The sequence below is a fragment of the Oncorhynchus clarkii genome, chromosome 17 (genome assembly GCF_045791955.1).
Source record: "Oncorhynchus clarkii lewisi isolate Uvic-CL-2024 chromosome 17, UVic_Ocla_1.0, whole genome shotgun sequence".
Classification (NCBI taxonomy): domain Eukaryota; kingdom Metazoa; phylum Chordata; class Actinopteri; order Salmoniformes; family Salmonidae; genus Oncorhynchus; species Oncorhynchus clarkii.
In genome coordinates this window covers 51,605,931-51,624,979 of record NC_092163.1, presented here as the reverse complement: position 1 = coordinate 51,624,979, position 19,049 = coordinate 51,605,931, and the positions used below count along the sequence as shown (strand labels likewise).

The 19,049-nt window shown below is 41.4% G+C and overlaps 1 long non-coding RNA gene across 7 annotated transcripts; it reads right to left on the bottom strand.

Annotated features, from left to right (window-relative positions):
- Window positions 1-9,259: 9,259 nt before the first annotated feature.
- LOC139369807 (uncharacterized) lies at window positions 9,260-13,367 on the bottom strand. Of its 7 annotated transcripts, none has more exons than XR_011627072.1 (7): window positions 13,258-13,367; window positions 11,522-11,594; window positions 10,979-11,071; window positions 10,739-10,851; window positions 10,561-10,650; window positions 9,813-9,932; window positions 9,260-9,701 (listed from the first exon to the last, which is right to left on the bottom strand). It is a non-coding gene; the product is annotated as an uncharacterized lncRNA (long non-coding RNA). The 7 variants fall into 7 exon arrangements; XR_011627071.1 differs by lacking the exon at window positions 13,258-13,367 and adding an exon at window positions 12,510-12,782; XR_011627075.1 differs by lacking the exon at window positions 13,258-13,367 and adding an exon at window positions 12,690-12,771.
- Window positions 13,368-19,049: the final 5,682 nt, after the last annotated feature.

The window sequence follows — 19,049 nt, the reverse complement described above, 5'->3', positions numbered from 1 at the left end:
TGGGTAGTGCGTACAGCCCAGTACATCACTGGGGCCAAGCTTCCTGCCATCCAGGACCTCTATACCAGGCGGTGTCAGAGGATGGCCCTAAAAATCGTCAGACTTCAGCCACCCTAGTCATAGACTGTTCTCTTCAATACCGCATTGCAAGTGGTACCGGAGCGCCAAGTCTAGATCCATAAGGCTCCCTTAACAGCTTTTAATCCCAAGCCATAAGACTGCTGAACAGTTCATCAAATGGCTACCCAGACTACTCGCTGTTTATTATCTATTCATAGTCACTTTACCCGTACCTACATGTACCTATAACCTCAATTACCACTGCTATCATGTACCCCCCCCCCCCCCGCACATTGACCCTGCATATAGCCTCGTTATTGTTATTTTATTGTGTTCATTTTTTTACTTTAGTTTATTGCGTAAATATTTTCTTAACTCTTATTTTTCTTGAAACTGCAATGTTGGTTAAGGGCTTGTAGGTAAGCATTTCACAGTAAGGTCTACCTACACCTGTTGTATTCAGCGTTTGTGACAAGTCAAAGTTGATTTGATGTTGCATCGACTGTTGGAAAACCACATCAGTGTCTGACTTTTGGCTGTCGCAGCTGCATCTCCCCCGGCTTCACTCCTCAACTTTCATCTACAGTCGGTTGCTTTCGCCTTACCAGTCAAACGAGCCCAATGGCCTGTGTGCAAGAGTATCAAAACCTTAATGTATCATGGGTAAATTGTGACTGACTGACTGACTGATCTACAAATCATAATGAGTAGTTATTTATGATGCAAAGTTCTTTGTAGATCAGTCAATCGGCAGTCTCCTGCACTGTCCTCTGCAACGTCGAAGAAGCCCAATCACTAGCCATGTTCGAGAGGATCAAAAACATAATGTATCATGGGTAAATTGTGACTGACTGACTGATCTACAAATAATAAGGAATAGTTATTTATGCTGCAAGATCAGTCAGTCGGCAGTTGCCTGCTCTATCGGCTACAATGCCGAACAAGCCCACTGTATTTCAATGAAGCACTCAGTTATGGGGAATTCAATGGTTCTGTTCATTCTAGTGTACTTCAGCAAATTTGGTTTGTCTGGCAACAATCAGCTGGGGGGTTGCTTTTCTGAGAGCCTCAGTGTAGTCATCAAAGTCACCAACAGGCAACAGCACCACACTCCCATCCTCATTATTACAGCAGTACATCTTTTTTTAAAAGTATTTTTTTCACCTTTATTTAACCAGGTAGGCCAGTTGAGAACAAGTTCTCATTTACAACTGTGACCTGGCCAAGATAAAGCAAAGCAGTGCTACAAAAACAACAACACAGAGTTACACATGGGATAAACAAACTTACAGTCAATAACACAATATGAAATCTGTGAAAATGTAGAAGAGTAGGGAGGCAAGGCAATAAATAGGCCATGGCGGCAAAATAATTACAATTTAGCATTAACACTGGAGTGATAGATGTGCAGATGATGATGTGCAAGTAGAGATACTGCAGTGCAAAAGAGCAAGTAACAATATGGGGATGAGGTAGTTGGGTGTGCTATTTACAGATAGACTCTGTACAGGTACAGTGATCGGTAAGCTGCTCTGACAGCTGATGCTTAAAGTTAGTGAGGGAGACATAAGACTTCAACTTCAGTGATTTTTGCAATTCGTTCCAGTCATTGGCAGCAGAGAACTGGAAGGAAAGGCGGCCAAAGGAAGTGTTGGCTTTGGGGGTGATCAGTGAAATATACCTGCTGGAGCGCATGCTACGGGTGGCTGTTGCTATGGTGACCAGTGAGCTGAGATGAGGCGGGGCTTTACCTAGCATAGACTTATAGATGACCTGGAGCCAGTGGGTTTGGCGACAGGTCACAGTGGTGGGTAGTATTTTGGGCATTGGTGACAAAACGGATGGCACTGTGATAGACTACATCCAATTTGCTGAGTAGAGTGTTAGAGGCTATTTTGTAAATGACATCGCCGAAGTCAAGGATTGGTAGGATAGTCAGTTCTACGAGGGTATGTTTGTGAAGGAAGGAGGCTTTGTTGCGAAATAGGAATCAGATTCTAGATTTAATTTTAGATTGGAGATGCTTAATGTGAGTCTGGAAGGAGAGTTTACAGTCTAGCCAGACACCTAGGTATTTGTAGTTGTCCACATATTCTAAGTCAGAACCGTTCAGAGTAGTGATGCTAGTCGGGCGGGAGGGGGCGGGCAGCAATCTGTTGAAAAGCAGTTGGAGGCCTCGGAAGGAGTGTTGTATGGCATTGAAGCTCGTTTGGCACAGTGTTAGCACAGTGTCCAAAGAATAATCTAACAGATTCTAACCAAGCCATCTTTCAGTGGATAGACCTGGCAGATTCAGGGTCAGTGACAGTGTGTAAATACAGTGGCCTGCTTCCCCCCCAAAATTACCAAGAAAACACATACAAAATTATTTTTCTATAGTCTCTGTGTTTCATACATTTTCTTCAATTCGCAAGAGGCTGAATGTATTTCATCGGAGAAAGCATCCGAATGAACGAAACAGCGCCCCTCTGTCTCAGTATGTGTAGCATATCTACATTATCTGATGCTGTTTGGTCAGGAAGAGTATGACATTGCTGCCGCCCATAGCATTGAATGCAAGGGAAGACGACAAGCATTTGGCTTCCCTTGATAAATAATAATAAAATCATAGCTAATCAGCATTGAGCTACACTGAGTGAGCTCATCGGTGAATGGTCCTGGTGCACAAAAAAAAAATGTTTTAAGGGAAGCCAGTTTGGATTTAGCTTCAGACCAATCACATCACAAGCCAAACATCATTATTGACAGGAGAAATCTCATCTCTATATGTTATTGTCCTCCGGTGGCTAGCTAGCGAGCTAAAATCGTCCATCTCCTAAATTAACCATGGATGGCTATAAGAATTTGGACTTGTGGTTTTACTTAATTCACCATACTGTCCAATGATTATAACAGGGATTCTGATCCAACCATAAATAAATTATATCGTACCCCTGGACTGAGAGGGTTGAAGTTCAACATGTAGCTAGACGTAGTATGCGAATGTTAACTAGCCGGCCTGGCGCATCAATGCACATGAAAGGAAGTTAGGCTAGCAAGCAAGTTTTTTAACCAGGTAGCCTAGGAAAATAAAAACCAAAAGCATGTACTGTATGACAGAGTCATAGACCGTTTAGGCAACATGAAAGAGGAAGATGGCATTGGCATTTCTCACAAGTATTGTGAGTCAACATGTTTTTTCTTCTTGCACGCACGCACACACACACACCGCGCACACACACACACACACACACACCACGCACACACACACACACACACCGTGCACACACACCCACAGAAATCAGTACAATCAACAGCCATATCATATTTAGCTTACTTTGATTGGACTAAATGGTTTTTTTATATTTTTTAGTTGTGGATGTATTAGACTAAGCATAGGTGATAAGATTATGATAAAATGTTGAAGTTGAAATGATGCTGGAATACTGGATGCAGCTCCTGTTTTCTTTGCGACTTGCGGTAACTCTCTGTGGTTCTAAATCAATAGTCATTTAGTAGTCCGAAAATGTTGTAAACATGACCTTTCTTGACCATGTTGTAGGTCATGTAACTGTTTGTTACATGCAATATGTTTTGTGGACTTCACCGAACAGATGCTGCTCTCCGGTTTTGTAATGAAACAAATGTCTGGTTGAATTTATTCTGCCACTGTGTCTTCTTATTGTCTTGGCCTGAGGCCTACAGTATATATCACAGTGTCGAGGCATATGAACTAACAGGTTACACATAGGTTGTAATATGGCTTTTTTTTCCCTGGATTGGCTTCCCCGGTGATTTTGCCCACACACCGCTAGCTACTGTTAAAATGCTTGATGTGTATATTATTATGGGTTATACATACAATACTGATGTTGTTTAAACATGAACAAATAAGCCCAATAATGCTTACAAACAATAATTTAATAATGGGACATTAGCAGTTAAAGGGAAATGTATGTAACATTATTTTTTACTTTTATATTCATCCTCTCCAGCACCACCCTAACATCAACATTTGTGAAAATTGTACAGTTTCTATGTTTTGTAGTAAAAAATATAGAGAAAGATAAATGTTTCCAATGACATTATAAACCAATTAGTAAATTGGTCAAGATCACACGATACACACCGATGATGTCATTGGAAACACTTATCTTCCTCTACCGTTTTTACTACAAAACACAGAAACCAGTGGAGGCTATTGAGGGGAGGACGGCTCACAATAATTGCCAGAACGGAGCAAATGGAATGGCATCAAACACATGGACATTATGTGTTTGATGTATTTGATACCATTCCACTGATTCCTCTCCAGCCATTACCACGAGCCCATCCTCCCCAATTAAGGTGCCACCAACCTCCTGTGGTAGAAACCCACCATATTCATATATGTTAATGTTGGAATGTTGTTGAAGATGATGAATATGAAGTTGAACAATGGTGAAGTTTCCCTTTAAAGAAGCAGATTGTCGTTGTTACTCCAAAAGTTACATTTTTTTCCATACAACTTTCTTCCTGAAGGCGTCTGCATACTAGGTTCAGTTTTCCTCCTAGCATAACTCGGCTAGGTGAAGTAAATGTCTTTGCCTCGCATGCTCCATTAAAATACCTTCACTTGAAAAACTAGGGGGGGGGGGGGGGGGTTGGTCGAGACAATGGCTAGCTGAATATGCAAAGTTGACGAGAGTGAAGATGAATTACTTCCCGGTGTCTGTGATGCCTGCCATTTGGTGCGACGCAGACTAGGTGGAGATTGTGATGAAACAGAGAAGACACTGTCTGTCCTGCTGAGTTTTGATGCAATCTTTACCCAACAAAGTCAAGTTAGGATCTGTCAGTTATCCCGTGAGAGCTATTGTCCAGAACCCATTATGGTGTTTTAGGTGCTAAGCTTATGGTCATGTTGCAGCAGTGTGTAGGAGGGCACGTTCCTGGATGTGAGAAGTGTGCAGGAGGGCATGAGCAAAAAGGAATGTGTAGTATCTGTGGGAAAGGTTGTGTTTGTTAACTATACGGGGGAACTATGGTGTTGGAGAGCAGAAGTGTCCGTTGAGATAAAGGCAGGTCGAGGTTTCCAGGATCAGAGGTGTCTTATGCTGAGGCAGTGAAGAGAGTAGTAGAGGAAGATGGGTCCAGGGCAAGGGATCTTAAGAGGTTACTTGTCAGTAGACCGAGGCCAATAGAGTGGTAGGAATAACATGTGCTTTGGTAAGGTTGGCTTCTTAGTGTTCATCTCCATGGTTATTAAGTGTAACGCAGAAATGAAACATACATCTCAGAAAATAGATGTTGTGGTGGCAGCTGCAGAGTGGTACTTTAGTGTACGAGATTTTACTGCAGAGGAGTTACAAGATGTGTTGAATGATAGAGTCCCGTCCTCCCAGGCTGCCGGTCTGGTGTAAGATCAGGGCCATGTAGTGGAATACTGGTGAGGTTTTAATGGGTGTAGGGTTAGTTGGTAGGGCAATTTTTCTTCCCTTTTCCCCTCCCTTTTTTGTGTCTCAAAGTGTAATGAATTCACACTCCAGAACAGTTGGTGGAACACAGGGCTAGATAAGATTTATAGATGAATAACGAGCCTCACTTTACAGTACAGTAGGTGGCGCTGTGTGCACTTTTCAGTTGGTTGCGATCCGTAATTTAAAGAATAACAAGACCAATGGGAACAAATGAGTCATAGTGGGCAGCACCAGCAAGAAGGTGGGCAGGGCCAAGCATGAGCTAGCGAGATCCCTCTGGCGCGTTCTAGCATACATCTGCATATTTCTGTTAGAGAACGCCTCCTCTTTAAAATGCATGTGTGCAGTAACTCATTTTGCCTTGACACTCCTTTTAAACAATGTGCATTTTTGCAAAGGGTAATGTTTACAAAACTTAGTCCACTCTGTTCATAACAGATTCTTGTTTGGAACAAAAAACTATTGAGAAAATGTGCAGAATGTCGGCCAAAATCCACCTTGTTCCATCTTCTCCCATTGCAAGCCAGTGGGCTTCCTCTCTCTACCATATTTGGTAGTGAGTGTAAACGCCAAGAGGATGCTTCACATTTATACATCCGGTGAAATATCTGTCTCATTGTTCTATCTATGACTAATCCATTGTTAGTTAGCTCAATGTTCTTGTTCTATCTGTGACCACAAGCTAGTGAGCTCAGTGCAACAAACACTTAATCGAAGAATCCCAACTGTTGACCAATCACCAACGAAGGGGTGTAGACTTCAGCTACCGAACTTCGGCTTGCCTCAGGAAAAAATGTGTGCAGGAACATCCGAATTAATCGTATTATTTTTTAAATAAAATATACAGAAAAACCAGTATACATACAAGAAGTATGCAAACAGACAAAGATAACATATGCTAGGAAGTACAACAAACTACAGATTATACAAAGACATTAAAAGATACACACATATTGATTGTTTTAACAGCTTTCTTAATGGAAGAATGTAGAATGGTCTTAATGTACTGTTCAAATTCCTTATAGAAAACACGGAAGAGTGTTCATTCGTGAATTTACATTTATGAATATTACATTTTGCCATTAGCACAATTAGATTGATGAGGTAAAATTGTTTTTCTTTATCCTTATTACAGTTAAGGAAACTGAGCAGCACATTCTCCCATAAAAAACTAAAGTCATCAAGAATATTAGCAATTATAAAACTATGAATATCTTTCCGTCATTTCTTTACATGTAGACAATGACAAAAATAAATGCAAAACTGTTTCTGGATGCTCAACCCAAAAAGTACAGTTAATGTTAATGTCTTTTTTGAGTTTCTTCAGGTATTGATTCGCAGGGTAATACTTCTGGATCATTCTGAAAGAGACATCTTTGACCTTGTTAACGAGCAGGTATTTGTGTTGTAATAACCAGACTTTTTTCCAGCAGATATTATTGACAAATGTATTCCAGTAAGTTGTGACATAAGGAATGGACACAATACCCATTTGAAATAAAGCATGTATTGCTTCTGTTGTTCTGAGGGAGCACATCCAAAGAAACCTTTGCCGAAGACCAAAACTAGCAACAACGTCACAAAATGTCATCATAATACACTACCGGTCAAAAGTTTTAGAACACCTACTCATTGAAGGGGTTCTCTTTGCTTATTTGAGCTGTTTTGGGTCATTGTCCGTGTTTCTTGGCCCAAGCAAGTCTCTTGTTATTGGTGTCCTTTAGTATTGGTTTCTTTGCAGCAATTCAAGCATGAAGGCCTGATTCACACAGTCTCCTCTGAACAGTTGATGTTGAGATGCGTCTGTTACTTGAACTCTGTGAAGCATTTATCTGGGCTGCACTCTAAGGTTGGAAACTCTAATGAACTTATCCTCTGCAGCAGATGTAACTCTGGGTCTTCCTTTCCTGTGGTGGTCCTCATGAGAGACAGTTTCATCGTAGCGCTTGATGGTTTTTGCGACTGCACTTGAAGCAACTTTCAAAGTTCTTGAAATGTTCCATATTGACTGACCTTCATGTCTTAAAGTAATGATGGAATGTTGTTTCTCTTTGCTTATTTGAGCTGTTCTTGCCATAATATGGACTTGGTCTTTTGCCAAATAGGGCTTCTGTATACATGATTCCATATGTGTTATCTCATAGTTTTGATGTCTTCACTATTATTCTGCAATGTAGAAAATAGTATATGCAATAACTTTTTCAGATGGGAAGCAAAAGGACGCCTTTATATTAATCAAATCAATCAAGGACATCAGCAGTCCACATGTTTTCTGCCACCAGCAGGTGTCCCCATCACTCTACAATGCAAAGGGATTATGCTGTCAAATAGTACTAAATATATCCAGCAGGAGGCAGACTGGGTCTGTAATGTAATATTGTGGCTCAAACAGTTGCGAAATAGGAATATGTGAAATGTGGAAATGCGTATGTAGTTGTGCAATGTGGAGTAGGTACAAACACCAAATAACACAAACAGTTGTGTGATGATTTCTTGGAATGACTTGTTATGTTCAAATATGACAGGATATTTTAGTCAGAGACACCCATTTGTTTTAACGGCTTGTAGTTTCCTAATATCAAGATGCATCTGGGTGAGTATGTAGTATTGTGCAATATATTGATATCATGCTACAGCTAATTGAACTGAACATTGTATTGACAGGCATGTTTATTGACCGTTGTATTACCATGTATATGTTGGGACATGCCTCACAAGATAAGAAAGGGGCAACACTTTAACTTCTGCAGACATTTGAACGTAAATGCAAAAATATGCACAAATACATGGCACACCTGCACTGTCTACTTTTTTAAAAAGCATTGTTTGTTCAGAGTGGTGACATAATCAGCCAGGTTAGACGTGCATCCATGTTTGAGGATGTCGGGAGATGACGTGGAAAATGGCCACTAGGGGCAACAGAGAGAGCTGTTACATTCTAGTATGTTTTGGTTTTGCTAGGGCATTGTAGATAGGGAAGGTGGATCGGCGTAAGCACCTGCCCCTGATTCGCGGGAGCCAGACTTGTAACAGAAATTCTGGTGACCTTATTTGACCTTTTATACTGCTTTTGAGACACAGTTGGATCCCATCTTGGGGCGCTACTTGTTGAGTAATTAAAACACTAAACTATCACAATACAGTAACTATTGGTCACTCTATTATTTTTCCTTGTCAGCCACCATTTCTCCTAACCATGACCTCTCCACCCACTGAGTAAGCACAACTGCATATGTCTGTTGTGGGAAATGGATAACACAATCTGTAGGCCTAAATATCTCCAAACCTAAAATAAAATGGAGCATACATATAAAATAAACAAGTAATTACAATGTGTTTACGTGTGTGTGTGTCATTTTTTGTTGTTAGCCAACCATCTGTGGTTTTCTGCTTCATAAAAAGCTGAGGTCTGGAACTCCCTCCAGGTCATCTCTTTCGCAATTCCTTGGCCTTGGTTGTCTGATATCTCATCCAGAATTTTACATACATTCATTGTGGAGAACAAAAGTCAGTTTAGCCTGAGCGATTTGGGTGGGTAGCCAGGGAATGGCCTTAGTACATAAAAACTTATTTTGCAAAACAAACATATTTGCCTGCCACTCATGGGAACCCTGTACATATGTGAGGGCTGTTGGGGCCGTGTCAGCTCCAGATGACAAAACCTGCACACACTCCCAGAGGGTTGGTTGCAGGTCTGCCAACTTCCTTTTGGTCATTTATTTATTTTAATCAGAGAAATATCCAATAAACCAAACTGTTGCTTTAACTGTGAATGTACTTTATTGCACACAATCCTCAAATAAAATAGAGCATACATAAAATAAACAATGTATTTACATTGGGTGTGTGTGAGTGAGAGAGAGAGGGAGGCATGTTTTTCAACTCAGAAAAAAAGCACACAGAATTTCCTCAAACTACAAATGAAGCAATACTCTTACAATATTATCAATCACACTTTGATTGGATAGAGTAATTATGTAGCTATTGATAATGGATATGTAGGCGTAAGATATCTCCAATCCTAAAATAAAATAATTACAATTGATTTACATTGGGGCTAATGTGTGTGTAACAGAGAGAGAGTGTGTGTGCATGTTGTGTTTTATTTTTCCTTGTCAGCCACCCATCTCTGCTTTGTGATAGGCCCGGTGCATGCACTTCTGGGTGAGGCTGTCTGGGGTAGTGGTGGAGTGCATGGCAGATCTGAAAGAGAGATGCACAACGTGACAGTAAGTATACAGTTCAACAACATGTTTGTGTGCACATCTGTTGGTGTGAGTGAGCGTATGTGTATGTAATATCATTCTAAATGACCTGTATCCATCTGGGAATCCTCAAAAGATTCTCCCTTCACAGCCAATGTAGTAGGAACCGGTGTAGCCGGTAAATTAAATACCACAGCAGAGGACTGCTGGACTGCTGGGGGTGGCAGATCTAAAAGAGAGGCATCATTTTCTTAACTGACAATAATCATACAACTAAACAGACTGAATGAGTGTAAGGCCTAGATTCAATCAGATTAAGAGTTAACCGGCGATAGCCGACACACGCATAGCTGATGTTTTGGCGGTGTCTGAGGTGTAACTGAGTAGGATCTGTCAAATCAGGAAGAAGCTGCTGTTGATCACTGACACGAAACTACACCCGTCACTGACACAAAACTACACCCGTCACTGACACGAAACTACACTCGCGTTACAAGTTCAGAATGAGAAAGTGCAGGTTATAGAGAAATAATGCTCAAATTCTAAATCATTCAACTAAATAATGAGGATTTCTATCAGCCTAAATGAGGTGGAGATTACATCTCAAATTCCAGTGTTCTAACTTGTAAACAGGGCTGCATGAGATTTCTGTTAATACGACTCTGTGCAGCCAACGGCAATGTCCGCTTTAGGTATAATGCCAGGAGCCGCTGGTGAATTTGACAGCTCTAACACGGTTTCATCTCAGACACCGCCAAAACAACTGCTATGCAGATGTCGGCTAAAGTGGATGTGATTGAATAGAGCCCAAAGTGAGGAAGAGTATGCGTGTGTCTATACAAGCATGTGATAATTACCTGAATCACCTGTCGTGGCCGGTGTAGCAGGTGCAGGAGCAGACGACTGCAGCTGTGAGAACTGTGGTTGAGCTAGTAGGGGTGTCAGATCTAAAAGAGAGGAACAATTTTCATAAGTGAAAATAATTATACACCAAAACAGAGTGAGTGTGTATACGTGTGTGTGATAATGACCTACCTCACACTGCTTCAGGTCTACAAGCCTCTGGAAGTTCCAGCGTGCCACTCCAGGTCTGGAACATCTTTGTGGAAACACGGTTACCTGTCACCCACCGAGCCTGGTTGACAGATCTGAAAGATAGACACTATATTATTTTAACGATAAAGTCTAGACTACACACTAACCTAAATTAAGTGTGTTTGTATGTGGGGCAACCATGCAGCAGACTTCAATTTCCCAACTGATCATTGTACTTGCCCTCGCAATCTGTGGTGTGTGTGATCTGTGTTATTGTGGCTCATAAGTGTGTCAACCTGACCACATCCTTGTAGTAGGACATTCAGTGATTAGCTTAGGAGAAAAAAAAACAGTGTACAGTAAAAAGGATATCAAATATTCAGATCTGGATTGACAAGTATGCTAAATCCTGTGACGTTACAAAACCTCTAGGGCTTAGTCTACAACAATTAAATAAAGGCTGCAGGACCTGAGGCAGAACGATCTTGAAGAACGATCTGGCCTAAAACGCTGTACTGTTTTATAACCTCCACTAGCACAGCCAGAAGAGGACTGGCCACCCCCCAGAACCCGGTTCCTCTCTAGTTTTTCCTAACCACTGTGCTTATGCATCAGCATTGCTTGCACTTTGGGGTTTTAGGCTGGGTATCTGTATAAGGACTTGGTGACAACTGCTGATGTAAGAAGGGGCTTTATAAAATACATTTGAGAGATTGCTTGTATATGCTTCTGTTCATGTCAGTAACTCTAAATCTAAATATGACATTGAGTTAGTTATCTTACATTTCCCCAATAGGACGTTTTTCTTGGTATTTCCTGCTGGGGACAGGGGGCTTCAGGTTTGGGAATGGAGGGCCTAGAGGATTGGAATATTAACAATAATTAGTGTCCACATTTATGAATTCAATTATTATTATTTTTTTTTACCTTTATTTAACCAGGCAAGTCAAAATTCTTATTTTCAATAACAGCCCAGTGGGTTAACTGCCTGTTCAGGGGCAGAACGACAGATTTGTACCTTGTCGGCTCGGGGGGTTTGAACTTGCAACCTTCCGGTTACTAGTCCAACACTCTAACCACTAGGCTACCCTGCCGCCCCAGCTGTGTATCTTATCTGGTTGAAAATTGCTGATGATATACTGTATATGTCTATTTTCTTTTGAAAATCTGCCACCGAACCACACAATTATATCTAGTGAGAGTGGACACAAGCTTATTTTACCAGGTCAAAAAAAAACATTATTTTGTCAAGGGAGACCTGGCAAAGACAGAGCTCTCAAGTAAAAGGCATAGCTGCAGCTATGGTATGGATAAAGACAATGTGACACCACCCCAGCTGCAGGAATGTGTGATATTTCTATAATATTATCTAATTTAACCATTTCCAGACCCAACGAATAAAAGAACAGTAGGAAGGCTATTGTTGCTGTATTGTAGCCTACTTTACCCCACCCCATCAACCAACTACTAGCTAGTGACAAGGCACGTTGTTATCATTTAGTACTGTTGTACTATAGCCTACTGCACCCCATATCAACCAACTTGCCAACTACAAGGCTATATTGTTGTCATTCAGTAACACTGTAAAGGTACTGTTGCCTACACCACATTAACCACCTAGCTTGCTAGTGATAGCTTAGTAAGCTAGCTCCAAATAAACAACCAATTACATCACCAGACTTTTTAACAAAATATAGCTAGCTAGCTAGTGTGATTTCATGTAAAACAACTTTACAGATGATTACAAAGTTCGAAAGCAAAGTTGACTAACCGGTCTGCTGCTCTAGGGAACTAGATGGAGGCATCCACAGGAGATTAGCCCACATGTTAGCTATCAAAGTATCTATCCAGCAAGAATGTCGAGGTCAAAAACGAAAAAACTATGTTGAGCCATGTTGATTTGAGTAGGATAAGTCCAATCGGACTGAAATAATTAACAGACTGAACGTACATTTCTGTGACTCACTAGCTAACTTTAGCTTGCTAGCTCAGTGACCATGCTGGGTGAAGAAGTACGCAACTCTTTCTGTTTACAGTGTTCGCTATTGGAAATCAGACTAGCGTCACAAAGTCAACCAGTGGCAAGAAATATATTACATCCGGTTTGGATTCTGAAGTGAGACTGATGCCTGAAGGAATGATTTAATAGATCAATAAATCATCTGTTATCTGAACAAATGGCAATGTTCTCCCGAGTGGCGAAGCGGTCTAAAGCACTCCATCTCAGTGTTAGAGGCGTCACTACAGACACGCTGGTTTGAATCCAGGCAGTATCACAACCGGACGTGATTGGGAGTCCCATAGGGTGGCGCACAATTGTCCCAGCATCGTCCGGGTTTGGCCGATGTAGACCGTCATTGTAAATAAGAATGTGTTCTTAATAACTGACTTGCCTAGTTATATAATGGTTAAAAAATAATAATATCACTCTTACTTATAGTGGTGATGAAATATTTTCAATACCACAATAAAACATTGGACTACAATAAATATATATATTTTTTACATATACATTTTACCTGTACTGATGTTGTTGTTTTCTTATCTCCCTTTATGTCTTCCTGGCAGGACTGGTTTCTTTGGCCTGTTCTTGTTTGTTGTAAGACAGCCACTGCTTAAACCAGGAAGTGAAAGTGGGAGTTAATATCAGACAGTTGTCAGAGAAACTGAGAGAGGAAGTGAAGGCAAGGCGTTGAGGGGTTGTTGTAGGGACAGGTGCAGTGAAGGTTAGATAGTGTGAGCATGGGGTACCTCATACACAGATACAAACACAGTCACGCAGACATGCTCGAATGAAAACACACATGCTATCACGTTTCAGGAGAAGTCCCAGATGCAGACTGTGTCGAAGTAACAAAAGTGTATTACTAGAACAGGGGGCAGGCAAAACGACAGGTCAAGGGCAGGTAGATGTCAGTTATCCAGATCAGAGTCCGTAAGGTACAGAATGGCAGGCAGTCTCGGGGTCAGGGCATGCAGAGGTCAATAATCCAGGGTGGTGTGACAAGGTACAGAGCGGCAGGCAGGCTCAGGGCAGGTAGAATGGTCAAAACCGGGAAAGCTAGAAAACAGGAACTAGAAAAAGACAGGAGCAAGGGGAAACCCGCTGGTAGGTTTGACAAACAAAACAAACTGGCAACAGACAAACAGAGGGCACAGGTATAAAAACATTGGGGATAATGGGGGAAATGGGCGACACCTGGAGGGGGGTGGAGACAAGCACAAAGACAGTTGAAACAGACCAGGGTGTGACACACGCATGCTCGCTCACACGCACGCAGGCACGCACGCACGCACGCAGGCACGCACGCACGCATGCACACCACATCATGCTGTGTCTTCACCAGAAGAAAGAATCTGTAGATACAGACAGTAACAATGTGTGTGAGTGAGAGAGAGAGAGAGAGAGAGAGAGAGAGAGAGAGAGAGAGAGAGAGAGAGAGAGAGAGAGAGAGAGAGAGAGAGAGAGAGCAAGAAAGCAATGGGAGCAGTAATCACAAGACCACCACAACCACAGGACTGAGCAGAGTGAGTCACTCCTCTCTTCTCTACTCTGCTGTCTTATCCTCTTCCTCTTGTTTCCTGTCTGTTTGCTGGCTCGCTTGAACACACCAAGAACAATCAAACAGCCCAGGACATGACTACTCAGACAACTCTCTCTTTCTTCTACCCGTCTTTCTATATTTTCCTTTTCTCTCTTTCCCTCCCCCTCTCTCTCTCTCTGATGGTGTCTCTGACTCTATTCTCCATCTTTCTCTCTTTTCAATTTTTTTCTCTCTCTTTCTCTCCCTGGAATGTATCTTCTGATGCTGGGTCAAACATCTTTCTCTCATGTATTCCAATATCTGTCTACTCATATCCGATGAAATCATGGACACTCTTACTGACAGTTATGGTTGCTTTGTGTGATGTATTGTTGTCGCTACCTTCTTGCCCTGTGCTGTTGTCTGTGCCCAATAATGTTTGTAACATGTCTTGTGCTGCTGCTGCCATGTTGTTTTGCTACCATGCTGTGTTTTCATGTGTTGCAGCCATGCTATAATGCTGTCTTAGTTCTCTCTTTATGTAGTGTTGTGGTGTCTCTCTTGTTGTGATGTGTTTGTCCTATATACAGTTGAAGTCGGAAGTTTACATACACCTTAGCCAAATACATTTATACTCAGTTTTTCACAATTCCTGACATTTAATCCTAGTAAAAAGTCACTGTCTTAGGTCAGTTAGGATCACCACTTTATTTTAACAATGTGAAATGTCAGAATAATAGTCGAGAGAATGATTTATTTAAGCTTTTATTTATTTCATCACATTCCCAGCTGGTCAGAAGTTTACATACACTCAATTAGTTTTTGGTAGCATTGCCTTTAAATTGTTTAACTTGGGTCAAACATTTCAGGTAGCCTTCCACAAGCTTCCCACAATAAATTGGGTGAATTTTGGCCCATTCCTCCTGACAGAGCTGGTGTAACTGAGTCAGGTTTGTAGGCCTCCTTGCTCGCACATGCTTTTTCAGTTCTGCCCACAAATTTTCTATAGGATTGGGGTCAGGGCTGACTGATGTCTTGAGATGTTGCTTCAATATAGCCACATAATTTTCCCTCTTCATGATGCCATCTATTTTGTGAAGTGCACCAGTCCCTCCTGCAGCAAAGCACTACCACAACATGATGCTGCCACCCCTGTGCTTCACGGTTGGGATGGTGTTCTTTGACTTGCAAGCCTCCCCTTTTTTCCTCCAAACATAATGATGATCATTATGGCCAAACTGTTCTGTTTTTGTTTCATCAGACCAGAGGACATTTCTCCAAAAAATACAATCTTGTCCCCATGTGCAGTTGCAAACCGTAGTCTGGCTTTTTTTTATGGCGGTTTTAGAGCAGTGGCCCCTTGCTTGCTGAACGGCCTTTCAGATTATGTCGATATAGGACTCGTTGTTACTGTGGATATAGATACTTTTGTACCTGTTTCTTCCAGCATCTTCACAAGGTCCTTTGCTGTTGTTCTGGGATTGATGTGCACTTTTCGCACTAAAGTACGTTCATCTCTAGGAGACAGAACACATCCCCTTCCTGAGCGGTATGACGGCTGCGTGGTCCCATGGTGTTTATACTTGCGTACTATTGTTTGTACAGATGAACGTGGTACCTTCAGCCGTTTTGAAATTGCTCCAAGGATGAACCAGACTTGTGGAGGTCTACAATTTTTTTCTGAGGTCTTGGCTGATTTCTTTTGATTTTCCCATGATGTCAAGCAAAGAGGCACTGAGTTTGAAGGTAGGCCTTGAAATACATCCACAGGTACACCTCCTGACTCAAATGATTTCAGTTAGCCTATTAGAAGCTTCTAAAGCCATTACATAATTTTCCAAGCTCTTTAAAGGCACAGTCAACTTAGTGTATGTAAACGTCTGACCCACTGGATCTGTGATACAGTAAACTGTAAGTGAAATAATCTGTCTATAAACAATTGTTTGAAAAATTACTTGTGTCATGCACACAGTAGATGTCCTAACCGACTTGCCAAAACTATAGTTGATAACAAGAAATTTGTGGAGTGGTTGAAAAATGAGTTTTAATGACTCCAACCTAAGTGTATGTAAATTTACAACTTCAACTGTATATATACAGTGCCTTGCGAAAGTATTCGGCCCCCTTGAACTTTGCGACCTTTTGCCACATTTCAGGCTTCAAACATAAAGATATAAAACTGTATTTCTTTGTGAAGAATCAACAACAAGTGGGACACAATCATGAAGTGGAACGACATTTATTGGATATTTCAAACAAATCAAAAACTGAAAAATTGGGCGTGCAAAATTATTCAGCCCCTTTACTTTCAGTGCAGCAAACTCTCTCCAGAAGTTCAGTGAGGATCTCTGAATGATCCAATGTTGACCTAAATGACTAATGATGATAAATACAATCCACCTGTGTGTAATCAAGTCTCCGTATAAATGCACCTGCACTGTGATAGTCTCAGAGGTCTGTTAAAAGCGCAGAGAGTATCATGAAGAACAAGGAACACACCAGGCAGGTCCGAGATACTGTTGTGAAGAAGTTTAAAGCCGGATTTGGATACAAAAAGATTTCCCAAGCTTTAAACATCCCAAGGAGCACTGTGCAAGCGATAATATTGAAATGGAAGGAGTATCAGACCACTGCAAATCTACCAAGACCTGGCCGTCCCTCTAAACTTTCAGCTCATACAAGGAGAAGACTGATCAGAGATGCAGCAAAGAGGCCCATGATCACTCTGGATGAACTGCAGAGATCTACAGCTGAGGTGGGAGACTCTGTCCATAGGACAACAATCAGTCGTATATTGCACAAATCTGAGTGGCAAGAAGAAAGCCATTTCTTAAAGATATCCATAAAAAGTGTTGTTTAAAGTTTGCCACAAGCCACCTGGGAGACACACCAAACATGTGGAAGAAGGTGCTCTGGTCAGATGAAACCAAAATTGAACTTTTTGGCAACAATGCAAAACGTTATGTTTGGCGTAAAAGCAACACAGCTGAACACACCATCCCCATTGTCAAACATGTTGGTGGTAGCATCATGGTTTGGGCCTGCTTTTCTTCAGCAGGGACAGGGAAGATGGTTGAAAATTGATGGGAAGATGGATGGAGCCAAATACAGGACCATTCTGGAAGAAAACCTGATGGAGTCTGCAAAAGACCTGAGACTGGGACGGAGATTTGTCTTCCAACAAGACAATGATCCAAAACATAAAGCAAAATCTACAATGGAATGGTTCAAAAATAAACATATCCAGGTGTTAGAATGGCCAAGTCAAAGTCCAGACCTGAATCCAATCGAGAATCTGTGGAAAGAACTGAAAACTGCTGTTCACAAATGCTCTCCATCCAACCTCACTGAGCTCGAGCTGTTTTGCAAGGAGAAATGGGAAAAAAATTCAGTCTCTCGATGTGCAAAACTGATAGAGACATACCCCATGCGACTTACAGCTGTAATCGCAGCAAAAGGTGACGCTACAAAGTATTAACTTAAGGGGGCTGAATAATGTTGCACGCCCAATATTTCAGTTTTTGATTTGTTAAAAAAGTTTGAAATATCCAATAAATGTCGTTCCACTTCATGATTGTGTCCCACTTGTTGTTGATTCTTCACAAAAAAATACAGTTTTATATCTTTATGTTTGAAGCCTGAAATGTGGCAAAAGGTCGCAAAGTTCAAGGGTTCTATGATTGGTTGGCCCTGCCAGTGGCCTGCCTGTAGCATGCTGCTGTCTGTATCTACTGTAGACAGTATCATACTGTTGATAAATACAGTAAGTTACTGATAAAATTACAAAAATGGCTAACAGTGTAGTAAACATGGCTATCTGATAATAGTAGTTATCACAACAAAAGACGTGGTCTAACACAACAAAACATTTAAAAGGTGTCTTACAACACAGCGCACCTGACAGAAAACAGAAAACCAGAATACAATTTGACAAAACATAACAGAAAATAGCTGCACATTTTACTGGGTGTAAATGACATCACTCAGTGGGATTTTTTGTCATTGTGTGTCTCATTGACAATTACTCTCACAAACCAATAATGACATCACCATCGTGTTCGTTGCCACTCATAACCTCAGGCGTTGTGTAATTTGCAGGAAACTACACTTAAATACCTACACCACCCACCTCTCTTACTTACACACACGTAGCTGAGTTGCTAAGGTGTGGGAAAGGAAGCTGTTCTCTGACCTGTAGTGGGCCATGACGCAGACAAGAGGTTCGCTTAAGCACTGACTGGAGATACTGTGGGTGTGCCATTTAAAGACATATTGTCCAGTCGGGCAGAGTAGAGAACCACAATATGACTCACTCACAGAGCAGAAAGTCCCTCTCTCCACCATGCGGTTACTGTATTCAGTACAGCAATGGAGAGCTCACTCTACTACCTCCAATATCCTCTCTTTGCCTCCACTCATCCACTCACTCACAAACATGAAACAGTTCATTATTCTCTGAACACATTGTACCAAATCTATACACAGCATCTATAGCTATGCAAAACTCTATAAACATTTTGAATTACCCTTTAGCTCAATTGTCCAGAACAGTAGCCCATAACACCACATCGTAACACAATTACTGTAGAGACATGTCTTCTTCATTCTTCAGAAAGGCTCAGGGCCTGTGTTCTGACCTGTACTATTGTGGCTCAGGTTAAATTTATGAGTATCACACCCACTAAACCTGGGAACGTCAGCAGTATCTCTATACCATTTACTGTCTGTGGTGTTATACTGTAGATGCAGCAACAACATAACCCAGCTGCATTAAACACAGTGCTTCA